Source organism: Lithobates pipiens, unplaced genomic scaffold (genome assembly GCF_037356315.1).
Source record: "Lithobates pipiens isolate NorthernLeopardFrog02 unplaced genomic scaffold, aLitPip1_a1.2 Scaffold_3, whole genome shotgun sequence".
Lineage (NCBI taxonomy): Eukaryota > Metazoa > Chordata > Amphibia > Anura > Ranidae > Lithobates > Lithobates pipiens.
Genome location: NW_027507790.1, coordinates 176,488,740 through 176,512,134, shown reverse-complemented (window position 1 = coordinate 176,512,134; position 23,395 = coordinate 176,488,740). Strand labels below are relative to the sequence as shown.

The window sequence follows — 23,395 nt, the reverse complement described above, 5'->3', positions numbered from 1 at the left end:
GACATAAGCACCCCCAGCAGTATTACATCCTAACCGCTGTAACTGTCACTTTTGCAGGACAGTTTGCCTGCACATCGATGTATAAAAAATTATAAATACAGGCATGTGAAATGAAGCAGAAAGATAAAGAATTCTGTCTTCACAGGTATTAACCACCTAGTTACTAGAATACAATATATTTGTGACTATAAATACATACAAGTGTCAGTTCACCCAAAGCTGTTTTTTTTCCTTGGGTGGGTGCTTGTGGTTGACTCTGCACTTCCTTTCTCTCTCAGAAATGACAGTGATATCTGTGCCCTGAATGTCTATGCTGCTGAGGGGTTGGTTAGCAAGCAGCATGAAGGGCCAGAGATATTACTTGCTTTAAACTTTTGTTTACATTTCTTCAGTTACTTCCTGGTTCTTGGCCCAGGCCAAAATCATGTCCTACATCGCAGGAGTCTTCATGGGCATTTTTTTTTGTTTCATCTGGAAGAGGGGCTTCCTCAGCTAAGCACATCCTCCCACCTGCATGTCTGAGCTAAGGGCAGATGGATCCCAGAAAGTAAATACTACCTGAATCATGTGCCCTTATTGAAAATGGCTGCAGCTAGAAATTCTAGGTGGTGCTTTTCACTGTGGTTTCTTGAAAAAATAAAGCATGGGGACATGGATGGATGGGTACGTTTATGTTGAACATAAACTACTTCCCGCCCGTTCACCTTCCCACAATGTGCTGTGGGCAAGCAGCCGCTGTGGGCAAAGCCACTAGAGTGACCATGCATCCCAAATTGCCCGGGACAGTCCCGCATTTTGTCCTGGGCACCCTCATTCCAGGACAATACAGTGTCCCGGAATGAAACTGAAACTGCCACCCACCCCCAGGGCTGATCTGATGCGCCCAAAAAAGGCCGCCACATCGCTGCTTTACTCACTGACAGTACTTGTCCTGGCCAGGAATGTCTAGAGAGACACAATGCCCACCCCCTGCTTGTGATTGGAGAAATCATGAATCCCGCCTCTTGCGTGTAATCACAGTAGAGCCAGCGTTGGAACAAGGTAAAACCGGTCTCAGCCGGCCAGGACAAGTACTGTCAGTGAGTAAAGTGGCGATGCGACTGCCTTTTTTTGAGGGTCATAATCAGTGCTTCTGGGTAAAGCGTGCACCCGCCGCCCCAGCTGTGCTGTAATTTGTTACAGCACAAGCTGATTTTTAGGAAGGGGGGACGGTGTGCCTAAATGGCAGTTTGGAAATGTGGTTACCCTAAAAGCGACATACCCGTACATCACTACTTCCGGGTTTGAGATTTGCCCTCCCTGCATGGCTCCCACTGTAGTTATAAATGGCACAGAGGGATGAGAAACTGAGAGATCACTTAGCAAAAGCAACACACTGTACACACATTACACATAGTTAGACACAAATGTAACCCTTTGATCACCCTAGGTGTTAACCCCGTCCCAGCCAGTGTCATTAGTACAGTGACAGTGCATAGTATTATCATTGTATTAGTTCCCTTTCACACTGGGGTGTTTTTCAGGCGCTTTTGGGCTAAAAATAGCCTGAAAAATGTCTCCCCTGCAGCCCCAGTGTGACAGCCCGAGTGCTTTCACACTGGGGCAGTGCGCTTGCAGGACATTTAGAAAAAGTCCTGCAAGCAGCATCTTTCAGGGCGGTGCGCCCCTGCCATTGAAATCAATGGACACCGCTGCCAAAGCGCTAGCTCTTTGCGGGTGCTTTTAACCATTATAAGCAGCAAAGTTAGCGCTTTACTGCTAACGCCCCACCTCCCCCCCTCCAGTGTGAAAGTAGCGTTAATGTCACTGGTGATGTCAGTGGCAGTTAGTAATTTCCCCCCCCAGTTTCAGTTAGTGTCAGATTGACTGGCGCAGTATCGCAGTCCTGTTACAAGTCGCTGATAGCCACCGCCGATTAGTAATATAAAAAAATAATTCCAGTATGTATACCATAGTTTGTAGGCACTTTAACGTTCACACAAACCAATCAATAAACATGTATTAGGATTTTTTGTTATCAAAAACATGTAGCAGAATACATTTTGCCCAAGATTTATCAAGAATTTTTATTTTTTATTTTTTATTCTTTTAATTTTTTATTGGATATGTTTTGTAGCAGAAAGTAAAACATTTTCTGTATTTTTTTTTTTTGTTTACATCGCAAAAAAACAACGGTGATCAAATGCCACCAAAAAAAATCTCTGTGTGGAAAAACTTATATATATAAATTTCATTTGAGTACAGCATTGCATGACCGCACAATTACCAGTTAAAATAGCGCAGTGCCAAATAGCAAAAAAAAGAAGGGGGTAAAATCTTCTGAAGCTGAAGTGGTTAAAAATTTTATAAATATCATTTTCAGTTTGTGGTGCTCAGATACCGTTAAGTTCCACTTTAATTACAGTTGACTGTTAGTAAGCACATTCAGTCTGTTCTTATCCTAAAATAACTGATTACAGGGAACAAAAATAACCCTGCATAGGAAATGCAAAGGCAATCGATACTATCTCACAGCTCTGTATTTCTGGAATATAATTATTCATGATCTCATCATTGCATCATGTCAGACATCAGTGATAGTGTAATACACATGAACCCACTGTCTGGTTCTTGTGTCTGGTTCCATGCAGTGAAGTACAAAAAAAAAGGGGGGGAGTGCAGTTGGGGTGCAGTTGTTTTTCAATCAGCTTTCAGGTGCTGGTGCCGCCATTCCTCATTAGGAGGAGTGGTGCTGCACTTTCTGAATTGTATTGTATTTGTGTTTTTCATCCTTTTGCTTTACCCACTACAGTACTGGGCACTTTTGCCCCCTTTCTTCCCAGCCCAATTTCCAGCTTTCAGCACTCTCGCAATTTCAATGACAATTGCGCGGTCATGCTACACTGTACCCAAATGACATTTTTTTTTTTTTTTTTTTTTTTTTTTTTCAAATGACATTTTTATCATTTTGTTTACACAAATAGAGCTTTCTTTTGGTGGTATTTATTCACAACTCCATTTTTTTTTTTTTTGCAATATAAGCGAAAAAAGAGCAGAAATTTGGAAAAAAAAAAACAATATTTTCTTCTTTCTATTTTAAAAGGAATCCAATAAAATGGAATTTTGTCATAAATTTAAGCAAAAATTTATTCTGCTACATGTTTTTGGTAAAAAAAAAATTCCATTAAGTGTATAATAATTGGTTTGCATGATCACAGACAATGATCATGTACAGATGTTTGCAGGTGGTCACAGACATATGTGTGCAGATAATCATTGGGACATGTGATTCTACATATGTGGGGGACAGGTGTTTTTATTATTTGGGAACATTATGTTTTTGGGGACATGAGTGTTTTGGGGACATGTGTGTTTTATACTAGACTGGTGATCAGTGAGTAAAAAGCTGTAAAAAAACAACTCATACTCACTGATCACCAGCTGGCTGCAGCGAACCCCTCTCCTCTCCTCAGCGACGACTGCCGTGTGAGGAGTGGAGAGTCGATTGCCTAGCAACCGGCTGTTTGTTTACATCACCTGACGGCTGTGATTGGACATAGCCATCATGTGATCAGGAGGGCCAATCACAGAGCCCTCCTGCTGATCTGAGATGTGCTGTGTCCGGGTGACACGAGCGCATTGGGATCACGCCGCTGCGCTGGGCATGCTCGCGCGATCCCCCTCTTTCTGAAGGACGTTCCTGAACGTCCTATCAGAAGGAGAGAGCTCCCACCCGGACAATGTATATAAACCACTTGACCACCTAGAAGGTTTTATCCCTTCATAACCAGAGCTTTTTTTGTTATTCAGCACTTTACTGCTTTAACTGGTAATTGCGTGATCATGCAACACCGTATGTAAATTAGATTTATATAATTTTTTTCCTGTAAATAGAGCTTTCATTTGGTGGTATTTATTAATGCCATTTTGGCCCCCAATTTAGACAGGCCTATTCTTCCTCAACAGTTTTCTACAGATCTGCTTACCTAGGCCCAGACAATGAGAGTTACTGAGGTTTGGAGATGGAATTGACCTGGCCTTTGCAAACCCGACCATGTCAGATGTTTTAGATTCTTAGATGTACTTACCCAGTGGGTTCCCAGATCACTGCCAACTGCTCCTTAATATTCACTCCCCTTCTTCTCGGACTTCTGCCATCTGGCATCTGGAAGCTCATTGGCTCTCCCATGCTGATTTGATAGACATTATCCTGCCTCTCCTCGCAGAATACTGGGACCTCAAAGCGGGGTCATCCTCTCTGGAAATTATCTGGGATGCCTTCAAGGTATTTACCAGGGGACAGTACATTTCCTCTATTGCTGTAATCTGTAGAGAACTAGCTGCTACTACGACTGCCCTGCAGGACGCTGTGAATACTCATACGGACACTTATACAGCCAACCCCGCCGACACTCACTTTGACTCCCTCAGTGCAGTGAAGCACAAGATTCATCTCCACCTCCCTGAGGTTACCAGACTAGACCTTTACAGGAACAAACAGAGGTTTTTAGAACAGGGAGAGCACATTGGTCGCCTTCTGGTGATGTTGGCGCAGCATGATCAGCCCCTGATGGTGATACCTAGCAGTGTGACCCCCTTCAGGGGAGTCGGTCTCTTCTCTACCAGCCATACTGGATACTTTTTGACAATACTATTGCTCCCTTTAGCCTTTGGGTTTTCAGCCTCAGGACCCTACAGCCTGGCTGGACCCAATGACACTTGGTTGGCTTTCAGATGAAGAAAAAGAGGCCTTGGTGAGACCGATTACCCCAGAGGAGGTTTTGGTGGTCATCAGGTCCTTCCTTACTAGGAAATCCCCAAGCCCAGATGGCCTCCCCATGAAATTTTATAAGACCCATGGGGATCTGCTTCCTCCTAAATTGGCCTAGTTATACTCCCAGTGTCTGGCCTCCCGGCTTCTATGAGTCATGCCCATGTTATACTAATCTACAAAGCTCCAAAAGACCCTACTTCATGTTCCTCATATAGGCCAGTTGCACTCCTCAACACAGATTTTAAATTCTTCACTAAATCGCTCACCATGAGACTACAGCCCTTATTACCAACCATAATTGAGACTAACCAAACCGGCTTTATGGCCCATAGAGCAACTGACATTAATTTAAGGAGACTGTTCACTAACATACACAAGCAACGTCTTAATGAGGGTTCTAGGGTGGTAGCCTCCCTAGATATCGAAAAGGCCTTCGATACAGTGGAATGGCCCTTTCTTTGGGAGGTCCTCCATAGAATGGGGTTCCCACTGATATTCATTAAATGGTTACAAATACTATACAAAAATCCCACATCAGCTATTAAGATGGGGGGGGGGGGGCTGTCACAGTCCTTTCCTCTATCCAGAGGCACTCGGCAGGGTTGCCCCCTCTCTCCCGCCTTATTTGCCATCGCGATGGAACCAGTGGTGGAGGCCCTTTGCCCCTCCCTACACATAAAAGGGTTTCATGTTAGATGGCTGGAGGAGAGAGTGGCCCTGTACACAGACCTCCTACTTTTTCTTAATGACGCTGACTCATCTCTCAGCCTGCTGTTCTCTATGGGGCGGTCAGATGGAAATGGATAGCATGTCCATTTCCACCCGATTGTGATCCAATCCAAACATATCCCCATCCGTCTGTTTTAGAGGGTCGGATGCCAGCGGGTGATATTGAACACATGTCTGCTGACATCTGCCGACCCATCGAGAACAATGGGCGGCCTGATCGGGTCCACCTGAAAAACGGACAGGCGGACTTGATCGGCCCTCTTATTTTGAAAGGGGTCCAATAAACAAGCTGATGTTAGAAGCTGATTGGCTACCATGCACACCTGCACCAGATTTTGTACTCTTCAGTTCTAGTAAATCAACCCCTGTGTATGGACTTTGCTATATTTTAGGACTTTTTTTCATATGCACTTTGTTTAGATGTTTGTGGATAGTATATTTAAAAGGAGGAGCATAATTTGTAAGTGTTTTTCTTCACATTTTGTACATTGTGAGGATTATTGATGGTACAGTAAAAGGATTGTTTCCTATTTTGAGTGAAATCACATGCAGAACTACCTGTTGAGAACCTGAGATTGCAGACTGCTTTTCTGAGAACTTGTTATATAAATAGCATAAGCCAGTCCTTAAGAAACTCTCCTTTCTGCCCTTTGGCCTGCAAACCTGTTACTTATGTACAAATGTATAATAAAAATAGGTCTCTGCAACTTTTAAAAATAGCCGGTAGGTTTAATAATTTCTAGATGTTATTTAAATACAGAGCTACACTCTATCTTACTACCATGCATAAATAAATAGAAAACCCAGACTGATGCGACATGATGATTGATTGCTTGATTGATGCAAATGCGATTGATTGATGATGATTATACTTATGTTATCAATAAATGTTCAGCTATATTAGTTTTCGACTAAGTACACTTACTATTGTGCTTTGTTAATGTGTAACTTTTTGCCTTCTCTCTCGGCACCGAAACCAGAAGTAGTTGGCCAGATATCATATCCATGCTGTACATTCACATCCTCTTCCTCAGCCATTTTGAAAATAATAAGGAAGATCCCACCTACAGCAATGCGTGTGATATAATGCTGATGGTATATAAGCAAAAACATACAAAATCATACAAATGTAATTCCAAAAAGCTCAACATCTAAAATCCCTTGATTTTCAGTTGTGCCTCCTCACACATTAGTGTAGAGCAGTGTTTTTTCCAGTCAAGGCACCCTTTAGGCCCCTTTCACACATGCGGACCGTATGTCCGTATTTCATCCATCCGTTTGCGGATGAAATACGGACATACATGCATCCCTATGGGATAGCGGGTGTCTGCGGATGAACATCCGCAGACACACGATATCGTCCGCCTCTGCTATTGTCCGATTCTGCAGACGGAGGAAAATCCTATTTTTCTATCCGTCTGCAGTGCGGATCGGATGAACACGGACAGACGGTCCGTGTTCATCCGATCCCCCACAGAGGAGAATGGAGAGCTGACACACAGTGTGCCGGGACCGCCCTGTTATCCGTCGGGTCAGCGGGGACAAATGGAGCGATCCCCGCTGAGCAAGCGGATAATCACGGGGCGGATCATTACTGATCCGTCCTGTGTGAAAGGGGCCTTAAAAATGAAGGACAGTCTTGAGGCACCCCATTCTAAAATGTAAAAACGATTCTAATATTTTTAAAGCAACATCCTCAATTCCAAGTAGGACACCCAATGTTAGAGGTGATTTATTCTTCCAAAGCAAATACACTTTTGCCAATGTTTCTCTTCTCCCTCAGTTTTTACCCATCACTCAGGTAATGTGACCCCAAAGCTGATGGAGAGGGAAAACAAGGATGCCGTGCATGCGACTGACATCTTCCTTATCAACTGATGATGTCATTGGTCATTAGAACGCTGGCAGCTAGAAAGTTGTATTGGTGCACAATGAAAACCTGTAACTAGAAGGCAGCCTTCATCCACACCCTGGCTTGTATACAATTATTGGGCAATTTTTAGGCATTTTGCGAGGGCACCCCTGAAGAATCCACACAAGGCACCCTGGTTGAAAAATGCTGGTGTAGAATTGCTTGAAGCTTAAAACTTAGTTCGAAAAAGTACAATGCATACAAGCTTCTTTTGAGCTACAAGCTTCCAGCTTTTAGCCCCAATAGACTTCACTGTGAATATTAGAAAAGCATGTATCACATGTTTTTTTTCTCCTAGTAACTAGTTTTCCTTTGGGTAAAGAAACCCTCCCAAAAAACGCTCATGCAAAAACGCCTGCAAAAGTGCTCAAAAATACCCATACAAACATTCAAGTAAAAAGCCTATTAAAGTGACCAAAGACACTCTGTAAATGCGGGGTACTGTCCGTCCACCTTCTTTAGGGAGGTTCATCAAATAAGGATTATATCAATTGTGTATAATGGTGGGTATGCTTATTAAGTATTATTTTGGGGACCCATTTGGGAAAAAATTTATTAGATGTTCAGCACCCCTAAATTACCCATGTTTGTAATATAATGCCACGTACACATGACCGGACTTTCTGGGAAGACTAGGTCCGACGGTCTTCCCAACTGACTTTCCGAATGAATGGACTTGGCCACACACAAACGGACTAAGTCCGTTCGAAAGTCGGTTCATTTTGAATGTGATGACGTAAATGGGACTAAACAAGGAAGTTCAATTGCCAGTAGCCAATAGCTGCCCTTGCATCGTATTTGGTCCGTCGGACTAGCACACAGATGAACGATTTTCCCGATTTTTAGTCCGTCGGCTAGATTTGAAACATGTTCTATTCCTAGGTCCGTCTGATTTTTTTTTTCGAAAAACAATCGGACTAGCCCACACACGATCGGATTGTCCAACGGACTGATCCTGTCGGACCTAGTCTGCTACAAAGTCCGGGCATGTGTACATGGCATAACAGCACCCACACTGTTGACTTTTGACTTACTCCTTCATGTCTAGGGGACTCAGTAAAGCAGTTTTACTTACCTGATCCTCCATTCCTGAAGGCTTGTCTGCACTACTAGACCTGTCTACAGCCTTTTCTTTTCTATGCTCTGGTGGTCTAAGGTCCTCTGATGTCCTCAAGACTAATGAACCATAGCCCTGCACTAGATGTCAGGATACCAAGAGACAGTCCAATGCCGGGTATAGGGGAGCGCTGTCTGCCAGGGAAGTGGAGGAACAGGTAAGAAAAAGATACTTTAATGTCCCTTAGTCAGAAACAGGCACTTAACCTTTGCAGTGGGTCTGTTAGGTTTTCTGATGCTACGCTTTATTTAAAGGTGCGTGATCACCATTAGTTTAGTCATTTAGATCTAAAATAATCTTTCTCATTCAACAAGTGACCTGCGAGCTTAAAAGAACCTGTACGGAAAATACATAGGTTGCCATTCTTGAGCCCTCATTATGTAAATGTGAGTTGCCTGGTTATTATGGCAATCCAAAACCTTAAATACTTTGAATCACTGACCCAGAACAAGTAATCAGATCAAAAGTTCTGACGTGCCTCTGACTTCACTGGCTGTAAAAGTGTTGAGGCCAGACACAGACAAAAATTTTTACATTTTCTGAAAGTCAGCAATGGCATCCTTCATATCCCTTTCAATACAGTTTTCATGTCCTCCCACTCTCCAAAGATTTGCTGGTAGGTTAATTGCCTCCTGTCTAAGTTGACCCCAGTATGTGTATGTATGAATGTGAGTTACGGACCATCAATTGGAAAATCCTTGAGGACAGGGACTGATGGGAAGGTACAATATATATATATATATATATATATATATATATATATATATATATATATATATATATATATATATATATATATATGTATGTAAAGTGCTGCGTGTATTGATGGCGCTATATCAGGTACAAGTATAAATAATTACTTTGCGGTTGGCTTCATGATTCTCTTACTACCTCTGCAGCCCTGTGAGACAATAGGCACTGAGGGAACCTTGCACTTAGCTGGGTGGAGTGAGATTGCTGACATCACATATCACATGACCACCAGAATAGGATGTCTTTACAGTTTGGCGTTCTTAATGCTTTTAGTGGAGCCAGGATGATTACTCTAGTCTAGTACAAGCAGACTTTTTCCTTCAATTTACAAGGCAAAATATTGAAAATACTGTTAGAATGTAATTTTTTTAATTCAGGGTCTGCTTTAAAGGCTATGTGTGCTTTCATAATAAATCCCATACTCTCAGGATCAGGACATATTTACATTCCTAAAAGCTACAACAATTCATTCTGTTGCTGGGCATCTGTTGAGACCAGTCATAGAGAGTAATGGCTGCACTCGGACATGAGCCAAACCAAAGACCAAGATGCTCATTATTTTTTTAGAGCCAGTGCAATTGTCCTTTGGCTTGCATTAGAGACCTATATTATTATAGAAGAAATCAATGGGAAAAGCTGGAATTACAGGATTTTACCATGAAAGCATACATGGACTTTACATGCATTCAGTGTTTTGAAGAGAACTTTGTATCTAGTGTGGCAGCACGCAGGTAAAATCACCTGGTTGTATTCAGGATGGGAAATATGTGTGTCCTAGATTCAGGCTGTATGCAGACTTTTACAATTAGAGGGGAAGAGTTAATGAGCCCAGCTGTAGTAAGTGGGCTCATTAAGACCTCTACAAAAAACCCCAGCATGCATAGGGAGATGCTCCATCCTGGAACCAGTTTTGTGTGTATAGACTGGGGAGTCTGAGATCTGTTCTGTGCGGTGAGTTAACGCCTGTGTGGCAAACCCCTACAATAGAGACAGGGACTGGGGCAGCACAAGGCTGCACCCAGTTGTTAGACAGGGAGTCTACGTGTGTAGTTAGAGGTCAAGCTGACCAGGATTTATTTTCTTGTTTTATTTTGTTTGGCTGTTATATGTATCACTGCATGTAGCATAAATAAACCGGATCTTTTTGTTTTTTGAACCTACACGGCTGTCTGCTGTGCCTGACTTTGTGTTGTGAACCCATCCAGGGGGTCACACACACCCGCTACCGAGCAAACTCCTCACAGTTGGAGAATTTTGGCAGTTTTTTTTCAATTTTTTTTTTTAAAAGGCCAGCATGGAGGAGATACTGAGACAGCTGGCTCTAGCAAATGCAAATCAGCAGCAAGCAAATGCAAATCAGCAGCAAACAAATGCGGCTTTACAAAAGAGCCTTGCAGCCCAGCAGAAAGCTCATCAGCAGAGTATGGAAGCTCAGCAACAAGCGCAGTTAGCACAGCAGAGAGTGTACAACCGTGGGGCCAAGACCCGTACTTTTTCCCCGGGGGATAGGGTCTTGGTGCTAGTCCCTACGGTTGAAAGCAAATTTCTGGCCAAATGGCAAGGTCCATATGAAGTAATTGAAAAAATTAGTGAGGTGAACTACAGGGTTAGACAGCCAGGAAGGCGAAAGCCGGAGCAGATCTATCACGTCAATCTGCTGAAAGCCTGGAGGGATAGGGAATCCCTAGTCGCGGAGACTTTGTCACAAGCACAGCCTGTTTGCTTAGTTCCTGAGGTTGGAATAGCAGACACCTTATCGAAACCCCAACAACAGGAGGTTAAAGAGTTTGTACTTCGTAACAAAGAGATTTTCTCTGAGCTGCCGGGACAAACATCTGGCGTAGAGCATGACATTATCACCCCGCCAGGAGAAAGGGTAAAACTAAAACCTTATAGAATACCAGAGGCCCGACGGGAGGCAATACGTGGGGAGGTTCAAAGGATGCTGGAATTGGGTGTGATAGAGGAGTCCCAGAGTGACTGGTCCAGTCCTATCGTACTAGTGCCCAAACCTGATGGGAGCTGGCGATTTTGTAACGATTTTAGACAATTAAATAAAGTTACAAAATTTGACACCTACCCCATGCCACGTATAGATGAGTTGATTGACCGGCTGGGAACAGCCCGATATATGACAACTCTTGATCTCACCAAAGGGTATTGGCAAATTCCCCTGGCCGAGTCGGCCAAGGAGAAAACTGCGTTTGTAACCCCAGATGGGGCATTCCAATATAAGAGAATGCCGTTTGGGTTACAGAATGCACCGGCAACATTCCAGCGGAAAATGGATAAGATTCTGAGGCCCCATCAGAAATATGCTGCAGCTTACCTGGATGATGTGATTATCCATAGCACAGACTGGGTCTCACATTTGCCAAAAGTACAAGCAGTCCTAGACTCTATCCGGGAAGCTGGGTTTACGGCCAATCCAAAGAAGTGTACCACTGGACAGGAGGAGGCCAAATATCTTGGGTACACTATTGGGAGGGGGGTGATAAAACCCCAAGTCAATAAAGTCGAGGCCATACAGAGTTGGCCACGTCCCAACAGCAAGAAACAGGTACGAGCCTTTCTGGGAATCGCTGGCTATTATCGACGATTCATTCCCCATTTTGCTTCTCAGGCTGTGCCCCTCACCAACCTGACAAAAGGGAAGGAGTCGGTCATGGTTAAATGGTCCCCAGAGGCTGAAGAAGCATTTCAGTCCTTAAAAACAGCCTTATGTAGCCAGCCAGTGTTGTACTCACCAGACTTCTCTAAGGACTTCGTGGTACAAACTGATGCATCAGACGTTGGGTTAGGAGCAGTGTTATCCCAGGTCTGGAACGGGGAAGAGCACCCAGTCATTTACCTCAGCAGGAAGTTGAAGTCCCATGAGGTAAATTACTCCACGATTGAGAAGGAATGTTTAGCAGTGAAGTGGGCTCTAGATTCCCTTCGGTACTATCTGCTAGGTAGGCACTTTGACCTGGTGACTGATCACGCTCCTTTAAAGTGGATGGCTCAGAACAAGGAGACCAATAGAAGGGTAAATAGGTGGTTCCTGGCCCTACAAGAATTTAACTTTACAGTTAAGCATCGCCCTGGTGTTAAAATGGGGAATGTGGATGCTTTGTCTCAGATACATGCGTGTCTGGCTGCTTGTGTTACAACCCCAAGGTTGAAACAAGAGGGGGGGGGGGTATGTGGCAGCACGCAGGTAAAATCACCTGGTTGTATTCAGGATGGGAAATATGTGTGTCCTAGATTCAGGCTGTATGCAGACTTTTACAATTAGAGGGGAAGAGTTAATGAGCCCAGCTGTAGTAAGTGGGCTCATTAAGACCTCTACAAAAAACCCCAGCATGCATAGGGAGATGCTCCATCCTGGAACCCGTTTTGTGTGTATAGACTGGGGAGTCTGAGATCTGTTCTGTGCGGTGAGTTAACGCCTGTGTGGCAAACCCCTACAATAGAGACAGGGACTGGGGCAGCACAAGGCTGCACCCAGTTGTTAGACAGGGAGTCTACGTGTGTAGTTAGAGGTCAAGCTGACCAGGATTTATTTTCTTGTTTTATTTTGTTTGGCTGTTATATGTATCACTGCATGTAGCATAAATAAACCGGATCTTTTGTTTTTTGAACCTACACCGCTGTCTGCTGTGCCTGACTTTGTGTTGTGAACCCATCCAGGGGGTCACACACACCCGCTACCGAGCAAACTCCTCACACTAGCCAACACATAATATTTCCACCCTATGCAAATTTAAAGCACTACCAATTCTCACTGGGTTATAACTCTCAATCACATTGGGCGATCTAGCTAAGCCAATAGTACAATTAAAATAAGTAGAAAAAAAGTAGTGTGACGGGAGTCACTTTGGGCGGGGGGGGGCTGTTTACCTTGGGGAGCACTGAACGCTCCCTGTCCAGCTCCCCCGGCCCCTCGTATGTGTAAGCCAACCTGTTTCTATTAGGGGCACAAGGTAACCGAGAACCCCAGATAGGTCTGCCTAACCCAACTCACCATACAACCACACCAGAATCAGCATTTCCTTTTGACACTGTTGTCCAGGATTCTGTGTGTGTGGTTTGTGCTGAAGGAATGAAGGGGCTTTTTCACTTTGGGCAGTAATATTCCTGAACAATATCCCTCAAGAAATATATGAAGGTAAATTTCACCTTTCCAACTGCTGGACTATTGTATGAGCTTAGTCTCATAAAGTTTTGTAGTCTTTTTACTAGGTTGTTTGAAGTGTGACTGCTGTCCCATGTTCCTAGGTTACCAGGCAGCCACACTTCTCCCAGCCAGGCTTGTGGAACTATTATCGCCCACTATTGTTACCACGCCCAGATCCTCTTTACTATTTGTATTATGTGTTTCTTGCATGAAGACCTGGGGCGGAGAGGGGAGGGGGGAATTCCTTCAGTAGCCTCCCTGCTGATAAGGTGGTCTATTGTTGAAATGTTTGAATACCTGCGTGTCTCTTATTGCTGAATGGGCAGTTTACCCCGCCCTGAATCATTGAGCAAAGGGAGGAGGGATTGTCCCAGAGTGTTACATCTCTGTATATGTGTTTTAAATAAATGATCTGTTGTTTTACCTTACACTGATGCGTCGAAAAAAGTGACTGGGTGGGCTAAGGGACCTTGGATCATTCTGGTACTGGACAGAGGAAGCATTTACAGCGGACAAACTCATCTTAAGTACAGGGGGTCCGTCACAAGTAGCAACAGTGATTTTGCCTGGATGGAGGGTATATGACCCAGCAACTACTCTAATGGCAGTTACAAAATAAGAAGTTACTCTTCTTCTTTGGTTGAAGATCCCCTTGGAAGCTAAAAATCACTGTAGTAGGCACCAAAACTATAGTGATTTCCACTAAGTTCCAGATCCCTTGCTGTGTGGCTGCCCTGCTTCTATCTGTGCCCAGGAGGTCATCCGCTTGGCAAGGGTGCCATCCAGAGAATGCCCAGCATTCTCATAATGAATGCAAAGAATTCTTTGATTGGACGAGGTGGAGATTGTAAACTGTCACTGGTCCATCTCTCCACGTCATCCAATACGATAATGCTTTGCATCCATTGTCAAAATGCAAAGCATTGTCTGAATGGTGCTCCTGTTGAGGGGGCAACCTACTATGTTTACAGTTATGAAAGGCAGCTTCTCGGCATAAGTGTCTACTTAAGTGATTTCCAGGTTCCAGGAGGATCGACCAGGTACATTTGTCCAAGATGGGCATCTTATCAAACACATCATACAGAAATATGGGAAATGGGAAATACACAATTACACCCACACAGGTTGAACTGGATGGACTGGTGTCTTTATTCAATCTTACCAACTATGTAACTATCTTTAAAGCTGAATTTACCACTAGGCTAACTAGGCCTGGCACAGTATTCTCAGCCAGGTTAGAACCAATGAAAGAAGATGACAGGTCATGTGACCAGGGTCTGCTCCTCATGTGCTCTCAATCATTCATTGAAATGAATGATGTTCTGCTTGCAAAGGGGTTATGAAGCAAGCAGAGCCTCAAGCCTATTTGTAAAGCACATGGCTGTACTTTTTAAATGTGTGGGTATTCAATTTTTTTATTTCTTTGTCGTTTTGTAAAGCACATGGCTGTACATTTTAAATGTGTGGGTATTTGATTTTTTTTGTCCGCATTATGATGGCAGTGTAGAGCTATACACATTAGTGGCATAGACTATTAAAGAGGGAGAATATGTAGTAGAGTAACTCAGTTTATGAGTCTGGTCATTAGCACTACATGTGTGCAGACTGTTCCCATTTAGGAAATTATCTCAGCAGTGGCGACAGGTTTCCTTTAGACCAAAATATAATCTGCGTGACCTTCTTGTAGTTGTACTTTTCCCACTCCATCATATTCAACACAAGCTATGTACGCTGGATTTTTTTTTTTTTTTAATCTGCCATTTATAATGAAACAGTGGAAGCAAAGTCACTGCAAATATTCAAAGGATTAGTAGTCCCTAGAAAGGAAAATACATCAAGTATTTTTACTTATGAGCTAAACCCTGCAGAGTTTTAGAATAGCAGAGAGTTCTTAGCTGGCAGGAAGCCTGTTTGGCAGCTAAATTAAAAGGAATAAAAGCAAGGCATTTGATTGGCTGAAGTAAGCAGCTGTGCCATCACAGCACCATATACGGCCAATAGACAGCTACAGTGTACTTTGTCACCTCTGCACACAAAGCCTTTAGAACTCCTATTAGCATTTCTACGAGTGTCCATAATCTGATGTCTGAACTAAAGACAACCTTAGAATTTGACATCAGCCTTTTTGTGTCTGTCCTGTATTGCTGGGCCTCTTCACTTATGCTTATGGTTATGTTTGCCTAGACAAGGAATAGGATTATATAACATGTTTCATTGTGATAAATGTTGTAAGTAAAGTCTTTATTTGCTAATGGATATAAATTGTGTTCCTTCAAATGCCCATTAATGCCACTTAGCCCAACACATCCAGCAATTCAATAAAGTAATTTGTTTTTCATCAGATTACAGGTTCATGGCTATTAAAGGATGATTATGTGTCAGTTTGCATTATAGTACACACCACTGTGTTGAGGTGGTTTGTGCTGAAAAAAGTACATCATGCAGTACTTTTTTTTTCATTTGCGCAGCACAATACGACACAATCCCCCACTGCTGTTTGCAAAGGTTTTTGTTTTTTTTAAAATCACAAACTTGTTATACTTACCTGCTCTGTGCAAGAGTTTTGCACAGAGAGGCCCCTATCCTCCTCTTCTTGGGTCCCCCGGCAGCACTCTTGGTTCTCCTCTTCATCGGGCACCCCCACAGAGACCCGCATTCCCTGGGGGCACCTGTGCGGGCGTGCTCACGTGTTCCGCTGCTGCATTCATTGACACAGACAGCAGTGCTTGGCCTTGCCCCCCGCTCCCGTGTCACTTGATTTGATTGACAGCAGCATGAGCCAATGACTCCTGCTGCTATCAGTCTATCCAATGAGGATGGAGGCAGCGACTGGAGCAGATGGGCTTGTGCTAGGCAATGGAACGATCGGGTTCAGGTCAGAAAAAGGGGGGCTCTGGGGGGCAGCTTCAGCACAGCAGGTTTTAAACCTTAATGCATACAATGGCTAAAAGGTGAAAAACCTTGAGCATTTACAACCCCTTTAAAGGTTAAGTTCACCTTTTTAACATGGTGCATGTTACACCCATATTTAGGATGTAACATGTTACTAATTGACCAACCTCCTCTCTCCCCTGAGTCCCTGTTATGACAACGGGCCGGGGATCTTCTCCCTGCACCCGCTGTCACAATTTAAAAAAGCTCTGCTCATCTGGCCACATCATTCACAGAGTTCTATGAATGGGAGATCTACACAAAAGCTGACCATTCACCTATAAATTATCTGCAGATTTTCTATAGTTAGATGGAAAAAATGGGAGATTCCTCCATCCACACAGTTTAGCGAACATGGAGAAATCTGTTGCACTTTTTCCATCTAACCATAGAAAATCTGCAGATAATCTATAGGTGTATGGCCAGCTTAACAGTCCGTCACTGGGGCTGATGGCTTGTAGTTCTCAATGAACCAGCTGATGGTAGCTTATTGAATCTTCCTGTCATTTAGTAACTGCCCACAATGTACTGGCAGACAGCTACACTGACAGTCTGCAGGAGAACCTGCAAATTGCTGATCACGGGTAATAAAAAAAATAATAATAAATGCACATTTTTTTTAACTGCCAAAACATGTGCATTTATATATATTTTTTTAAAAGGTGAACGTATCCTTTAATGAAATATCACTTTGGGAGAGATTTACTAAAACTGGTACAGCTGTGCATGGTAGCCAATGAGCTTCTAACCTCAGCTTGTTAAATTAAATATAACCTGGAAGCTGATAGGTTTCTATGCAAAAGTGAGCCTGATATTGCACTCCAGCTTTAGTAAATAAACCCTATTGCGACATTTTAGTAACATTTATAAAAAAAAAAGAAATTGTGATGCATTATGATCAGCGATTTATTTGGCACTGCTGTCATCCTAAATCCTAATGCACACCAACGCCTGAGTTCAGCATCATTCATACATTTCCAAATTCCCCCCCCCCCCCCCCCCCCCTCTGTAACTCAAAAGTTGCACTGTGACAGAATTAAACCATTTCTTAACTTGGTGTCTTTTAGGGGTTCTTTCACATGGCCAGCGGATCTACCTGCTCAGCGGTGAATCTGTCCGCTGATCCCTGCTGAGCAGGCGGGTGACAGGTCCATGTCCACTCTACTTAAGCAGAGTGGACACAGACACAGCCTGCTTTCTTCTATGGGCGGTCGGATGTAAATGGACTGCCTATCCGTTTACATCTGACTGTTATCCTAGCCGATCCGCCAGACGGATGGGAAATGGATCCCCCATCTGTCTGTTTTTAACAGATAGGATTGGTTCGGATGTCGGCGGGTGTAAATGAACAAATGACCATTTACATCTGCCGCTCCATAGATGGCAATGTGTTTTTTTTAATAAAAACTGTACTGTATTTCTGTCACCAACAGTCACTTTGTGAAATAATGAATACCCAGGCCTTTGGAAAGTCTTTTGTAATCTTTCAAGCTTTATAATTCCTCCTCCTAAGGTTTTCATTTGAATCAGAGCATGGTCCTTACTTCCGTATTTCTGTTTGTAACTTTCATAATACAAAGTTTTATTGCCTATATATAAACACCTCTGTTGCTACCTATCGCTGGATCTATACTACAATCATTGAATCTCTGCATGTTACAGGGGGCTGCCATGCATTCATCAGGTCTCCTTTCCTGCCAGCAACCTTTACTGAAGCACTGAGTAAGTAGACTGAAAAATCCCTAAACTAATAATTATTTTTATCTAGTTTTCAATGTAGATATTGTCTCTGTTCTCCCCTCAGCAGCCACTCTCAACTTCAACTTCCAGAAGTTGCTAGGTGTTCCTTGAGCTGTGGCTGATTGAGCTCCCATTCGATCGAGCTTGCATAGTTCCTGAACCAGTGCCACGTGACAGATCTAGCTGCATGACACCAATTATCTTTTTGGCTGTTAAAGTGCCATTTTGACCACTGCTGTAAGGACATTCCTCCTGTTGACCGTCAATGTAGGGGACATTTATCACACTGACCTCTCATGAATTGTTTTTTCACAGACCTCCAATTAATTGGTTTTAGCAGGGGTTTCTCAGGGGTAAAAAAGTTGAGAAAGACTGTTGTAGAGCAGTGTTTATCAACCTTTTTTCAGTCAAGGAACCCTTTAAAATGATGGGCAATCTCGAAGCACCCACCAAAATTATGGACAGTCTTGAGCCATCCCATCCTAAAATGTAAAAACTATTCTGGTAGTTTTACATAATGCAGCAACATCCACGCACATAGGAGACCCAACGTTAGAGATGCAAACTGTTACTAGTATTCCAAATTTTCTCTTCTTTCTCAGTTTTTCTCCATCACTCAGCTAATGTGACCCCAAAGCTGATGGAGAGAGGCAGGGGAGGGTCAAACAAGGATGCTATACAGGCAACTGACATCCTCCTTATCAACTGATAATGGCATTAGTGGTTAGGAGGTCAGCAGGTAGGTCGCAATGCTGCACAATGAAAACTTGTGCGTTTGTGTAACTAAAAGGCAGGCTTCATCCACCCACTGCCTTGAATAAAATGTTTGGGCAATTTTTAGGCATTTTGCCAAGGTGCCCCTGAAGGGACCTCAAGGCACCCCAGGGTGCCTGGGCACCCTTGTTAAAAAAGGCTGGTCTAGATTATAATGGAAGGTTCACACTACATGACAGTAAGTGGTTTCTGATCAGGAGTCAGATGCAGCACCACCTCCTAGTGAAATCTGCTATCCAGACAGACATTATGCACCACTACATCTCAATTTTTATCTAAATTCATATTTTTTTCTTGTATATGTTAAATGAGAAGTACAGCCAAAGCCTGTGTGATCCACAGGAGAAGTACAGCCACACAACCCGTTTTCAGCAGAAGTCCGCTGATGTCCTAGAGCCGTTTCAGGCTCAGGAAAGATTGTGATTATATGGTCGGGATCCACCCACATGCCTGGACCGCCACCTAGCTCAACCTCTCAGCAAGCTACTGAGAGGCTGAGCCAGCCACTTCTGCCCCCTCCACAGCCCAGCGCTCCAGTGAGCATGGGCGGGGGCACAGCAGACAGCAGTGACTGAGTCACCGGCTCTCTGCTCACGGAGCTGTGGGACCTGAGCGATCAGCAGTGTTTGATCACTCGGTTCTCAGTGTTAGAGCCAGAAGGATACAGATCGGACTGGGGCTGCATCCAGCTAGGCAAGTATGATTTAAAAACCCAAATCCCATACTTCTCTTTTAAATTACACAAGCACTGTTCTATTGACACATTAAAGTAAACCTGTAGTATTAAAGTAGAACTATAGACAAAACTTTTTTTTTTTTTTCATTTTAGATAGAGCAAGGGAAGGTCAACCAAATAGGAAGTGAGAGGAAATCCTTGCAAATTAAGGGAATTCCTTGGGGGTCCCAGGTCACAAAAAATAGTGTGTACATTGGAAGATTTCCCCTCCATTACTTTTCTGGTGACAAACCAACAATTGGGATTTTTTTTTACTTTCACTTTCAATGATAATGGTAAACAGGACAAATATAAATTGAGAAACGGGAGCACAGGCAGCAATATAAACTGACAAGTGTTCTAATCCCTCTCCACTCTTTTCAAAACTGGAAAAAAAAGTTTTGCCTTTTAGTTATACCTTAAGGCTGGGTTCACACTTAATACGGATGCGGCTCACAGCAGGAGGCCGGTGCGTCCCTGTTCTCGGTTTCAGGCATGAATCAGGACCCCTGTGCAATCCGCTCCACAGCCGCCCCAGAGATGTGTGAACTGGCTCCATAGAGAGCCGATCACAATCTCCTGTCATGCAAATTGGATGTGGGTTTCCCGTATCCAATTCGCATGACAGGAGATTGTGATCGACTCTCTATGGAGCTAGTTCACACATCTCTGCGAATTGGATACGGGGAAACCCACATCCAATTCGCATAAGTGTAAACCCAGCCTTAGTGTATTTTCAGGGAGAACAGATTTTTAGCTATTATTTCAGTGTTTACCCTAAATTAATTTGTATGTGATTTTGTGATATGCTTGCTTTCCATGTTTTTACTATTGTATTACATATATACTGTAAATTTATAGATTAGCCGCTAGGAGCCTTCAGTTGCTCAGTGCAATTACTCTGCTTAACAACAACTGTTCAGAGAAAATAAAAGACCTTAGGGAGTGAGTTGACTGCAACTCACAGACATGAAATGTGATAAGGAGCAGTAAAGTACCATCATTGTGTAACACTGCAAATAAAGACACAGAGCTTGTAATGTTATGTGCAAATATGACTTCTTCCACGCATATAGTTACAATTTATACATAGAAACAAGCTGTTTGGAGCTGAACTCCGTGGAAAAAAAGATTTACCTTTTGCAGTGGGTTTCTCTCCCATCTCCAAGGGTCAACCATTCGGAGTTGCCACTTGCTACAGGGAGGAAGGTGGTAGTGGGTGAAACTCTTTTGGTTGGGCATTTCATAACATTTGAGGTTACACAAGCAGTATGGGGGCTCCTGGGGCACACTGAAGTTCTGGAGTTCCTTACCTCTCAGCCCTTGTACACACGGTCGGACATTCTGACAACAAAATCCGTCGGATATTGTCCAACAGATTTTGTCCGAAACTGGTGTTGCATACACACGGTCGGACAAAGTTGTCGGAAAATCCGATCGTACGTAACGTGATGATGTTATTTTGTTAGGTCGGGACTACGTTCAGGCTAGTAGCCAATAGCGTTGGTCTAGGAATTTGATTTGAGCATGTGTGGCACTTTTTCCGATCGGAATTCTCTACACACAATCGGACAAAGTCCGATCGGATCATGGTGTCGGAAAGTTTTATAGCCCAGCTCTAAAACTTTGTCCGTCGGATATTCCGACAGAAACAGTCCGATGGAGCCCACACACAGTCAGATAACCCGACAACACAGTCCGATTGGACATTTTCCGTCGGAATGTCCGACCGGGTGTACAAGGGCTCAGACATTTCTTGATCCCCTATTATGAAATTAGCTTAGTCAATTAAAAGCCTAAATTCAGCCCATTTGTTTTTCATACTTTTAGATAAAGTAAGGAGTATACATGTCTGCAAGTTTTCTTTCTTTTTTTTTGTCTGTGATGCCATTGGGGAGATTTTTCCTCACTTCCCTATGACACTTGTACAGGAAATTACAAACCACAATAAAAACATTGTCATACTCTTCCTCTCTCACTTGTTTTTATCTGTATCCCCATTAGAGATTTTCCTTAACTCCCTGATCTGCAAGGAAGTGAGGGGGGATCTCCCCAATAGATATAGAGATTTTTACACCTGTCCATGTCTTATTTATCCAGACACTAATGTTTCAGGGCAGCATAACAAAGTCACTTTGCCTTGGGGAAATGGCTCTGTGTGGTCCTAAAACATTGGCTGGAGATTTCTTTTTGCTGACCTCTAAATAAAGATGAATAAATAAGAAGATTGCTGGTGGCATCTATAGGCCACAGTTTATGAAATGATTCATCTACTGTATGTGGGTTTAGGTGTCAAGATGGCCTGCATGTTCCAGATCTCAGCTCTTTGACTTATTCACTACAGTTGCACTTCCTTTCTATGACTTCTCCAACATTTGTCAAGAAACAGGAAACAGATTTAGGCTTCCCTCTGGGTGAGGAAATGTAGGCGCAGATATGGTCCATTACTGAGTCAAGCAGTCAAAGCACAGTTATGTTGGTGGTAACAAGCCCCTGCAAAGAAACCTACATTTTGCCTGGGATACTCCCCTTTTTGCTTCTGCAGTTGTGTGGAACCAATGCATTAGGAAGTGGATTGTATCTACACGCACAGCTGTATACCATTGTTGCTCCATCTTTCCCTGTTGCAGAATGTCAGTGCAGCTTTGAAATTTTTACACACACAGTGCCTTGCAAAAGCATTCGTACCCCTTGAAATTTTCCACTTTTTGTCATGTTACAACCAAAAACGTAAATGTATTTTTTGGGGATTTTATGTGATAGACCAACCCAAAGTGGCACATACTTGTGAAGTGGAATGAAAATGATAAATGGTTTTCAAAATGTTTACAAATAAATATCTGAAAAGTGTGGCGTGCATTTGTACTCAGCCCCCTATACTCTGATATCCCTAACTAAAATCTAGTGGGACCAATTGCCTTTGCCTAATTAGTTAATAGAATACACGTGTGTAATTTAATGTTAAGTATAAATACAGCTGTTCTGTGAAGCCCTCAGAGAACCTTAGTGAACAAACAGCACCATGAAGGCCAAGGAACACACCAGACTGGTCATGGTTAAAGTTGTGTAGAGTTTAAAGCAGGGTTAGGATATAAGAAAATATCCCAAGCTTTGAACATCTCATGTTCAATCCATCATCCTAAAATGGAAAGAATATGGCACAACTGCAAACCTGCCAAGACAAGGCCATCCACCTAAACTGACAGGCTGGGCAAGGAGAGCATTAATCAGAGAAGCAGCCAAGAGGTCCATGTTAACTCTGGAGGAGTGGCAAAGATCCACAGCTCAGGTGGGAGAATCTGTCCACAGGACAACTATTAGTTGTGCTCTCCACAAATCTGACCTTTATGGAAGAGAGGCAAGAAGAAAACAATTTTTGAAAGAAAGCCATAAGAAGTCCCGTTTGCAGTTTGTGAGAAGCCATGTTGGGGACAGAGCAAACATGTGAAAGAAGGTGCTGTGGTCAGATAAGACCAAAATGTAACTTTTTGGCCTACAAGCAAAAAGCATGTATGGAGGAAAACTAGCATTGTACATCACCTTGAACACCATCCCCACCGTGAAACATGGTGGTGGCAGCATCATGTTGAGGACATGCTTTTCTTCAGCAGGAACAGGGAAGCTGATCAGAGTTGATGGGAAGATGGATGGATTGGGCCCCCTGTATGACTAGATAGCAGAAGCGGCAAGGACAGCTGAGACCAAGGTCCTCGATCCTCAGCCAAACAGTAAATCGTCACTGCCGGGAGATGGTCACACTGTTTACACCTAAAGCGAAAAGCACTGTGTGTGCTGTGCTCTCTGCCACTCCC

General features: G+C 43.3%; 1 protein-coding gene across 7 annotated transcripts in view; it reads left to right on the top strand.

The window, feature by feature from the left end:
• Nucleotides 1-23,395, top strand: part of GCNT4 (glucosaminyl (N-acetyl) transferase 4) — a 254,811-nt gene that overhangs the window by 36,647 nt on the left and 194,769 nt on the right. For 6 of the 7 annotated variants that reach the window (XR_013263938.1, XR_013263939.1, XR_013263937.1 and 3 more), the window contains exon 2: nt 18,017-18,076. The exons of the other annotated variant lie outside the window; for it this stretch is intronic. The gene's annotated coding sequence lies outside the window, so the exon portion shown is untranslated. The remainder of the gene's footprint in view (nt 1-18,016; nt 18,077-23,395) is intronic. 7 annotated transcript variants of the gene reach the window in all.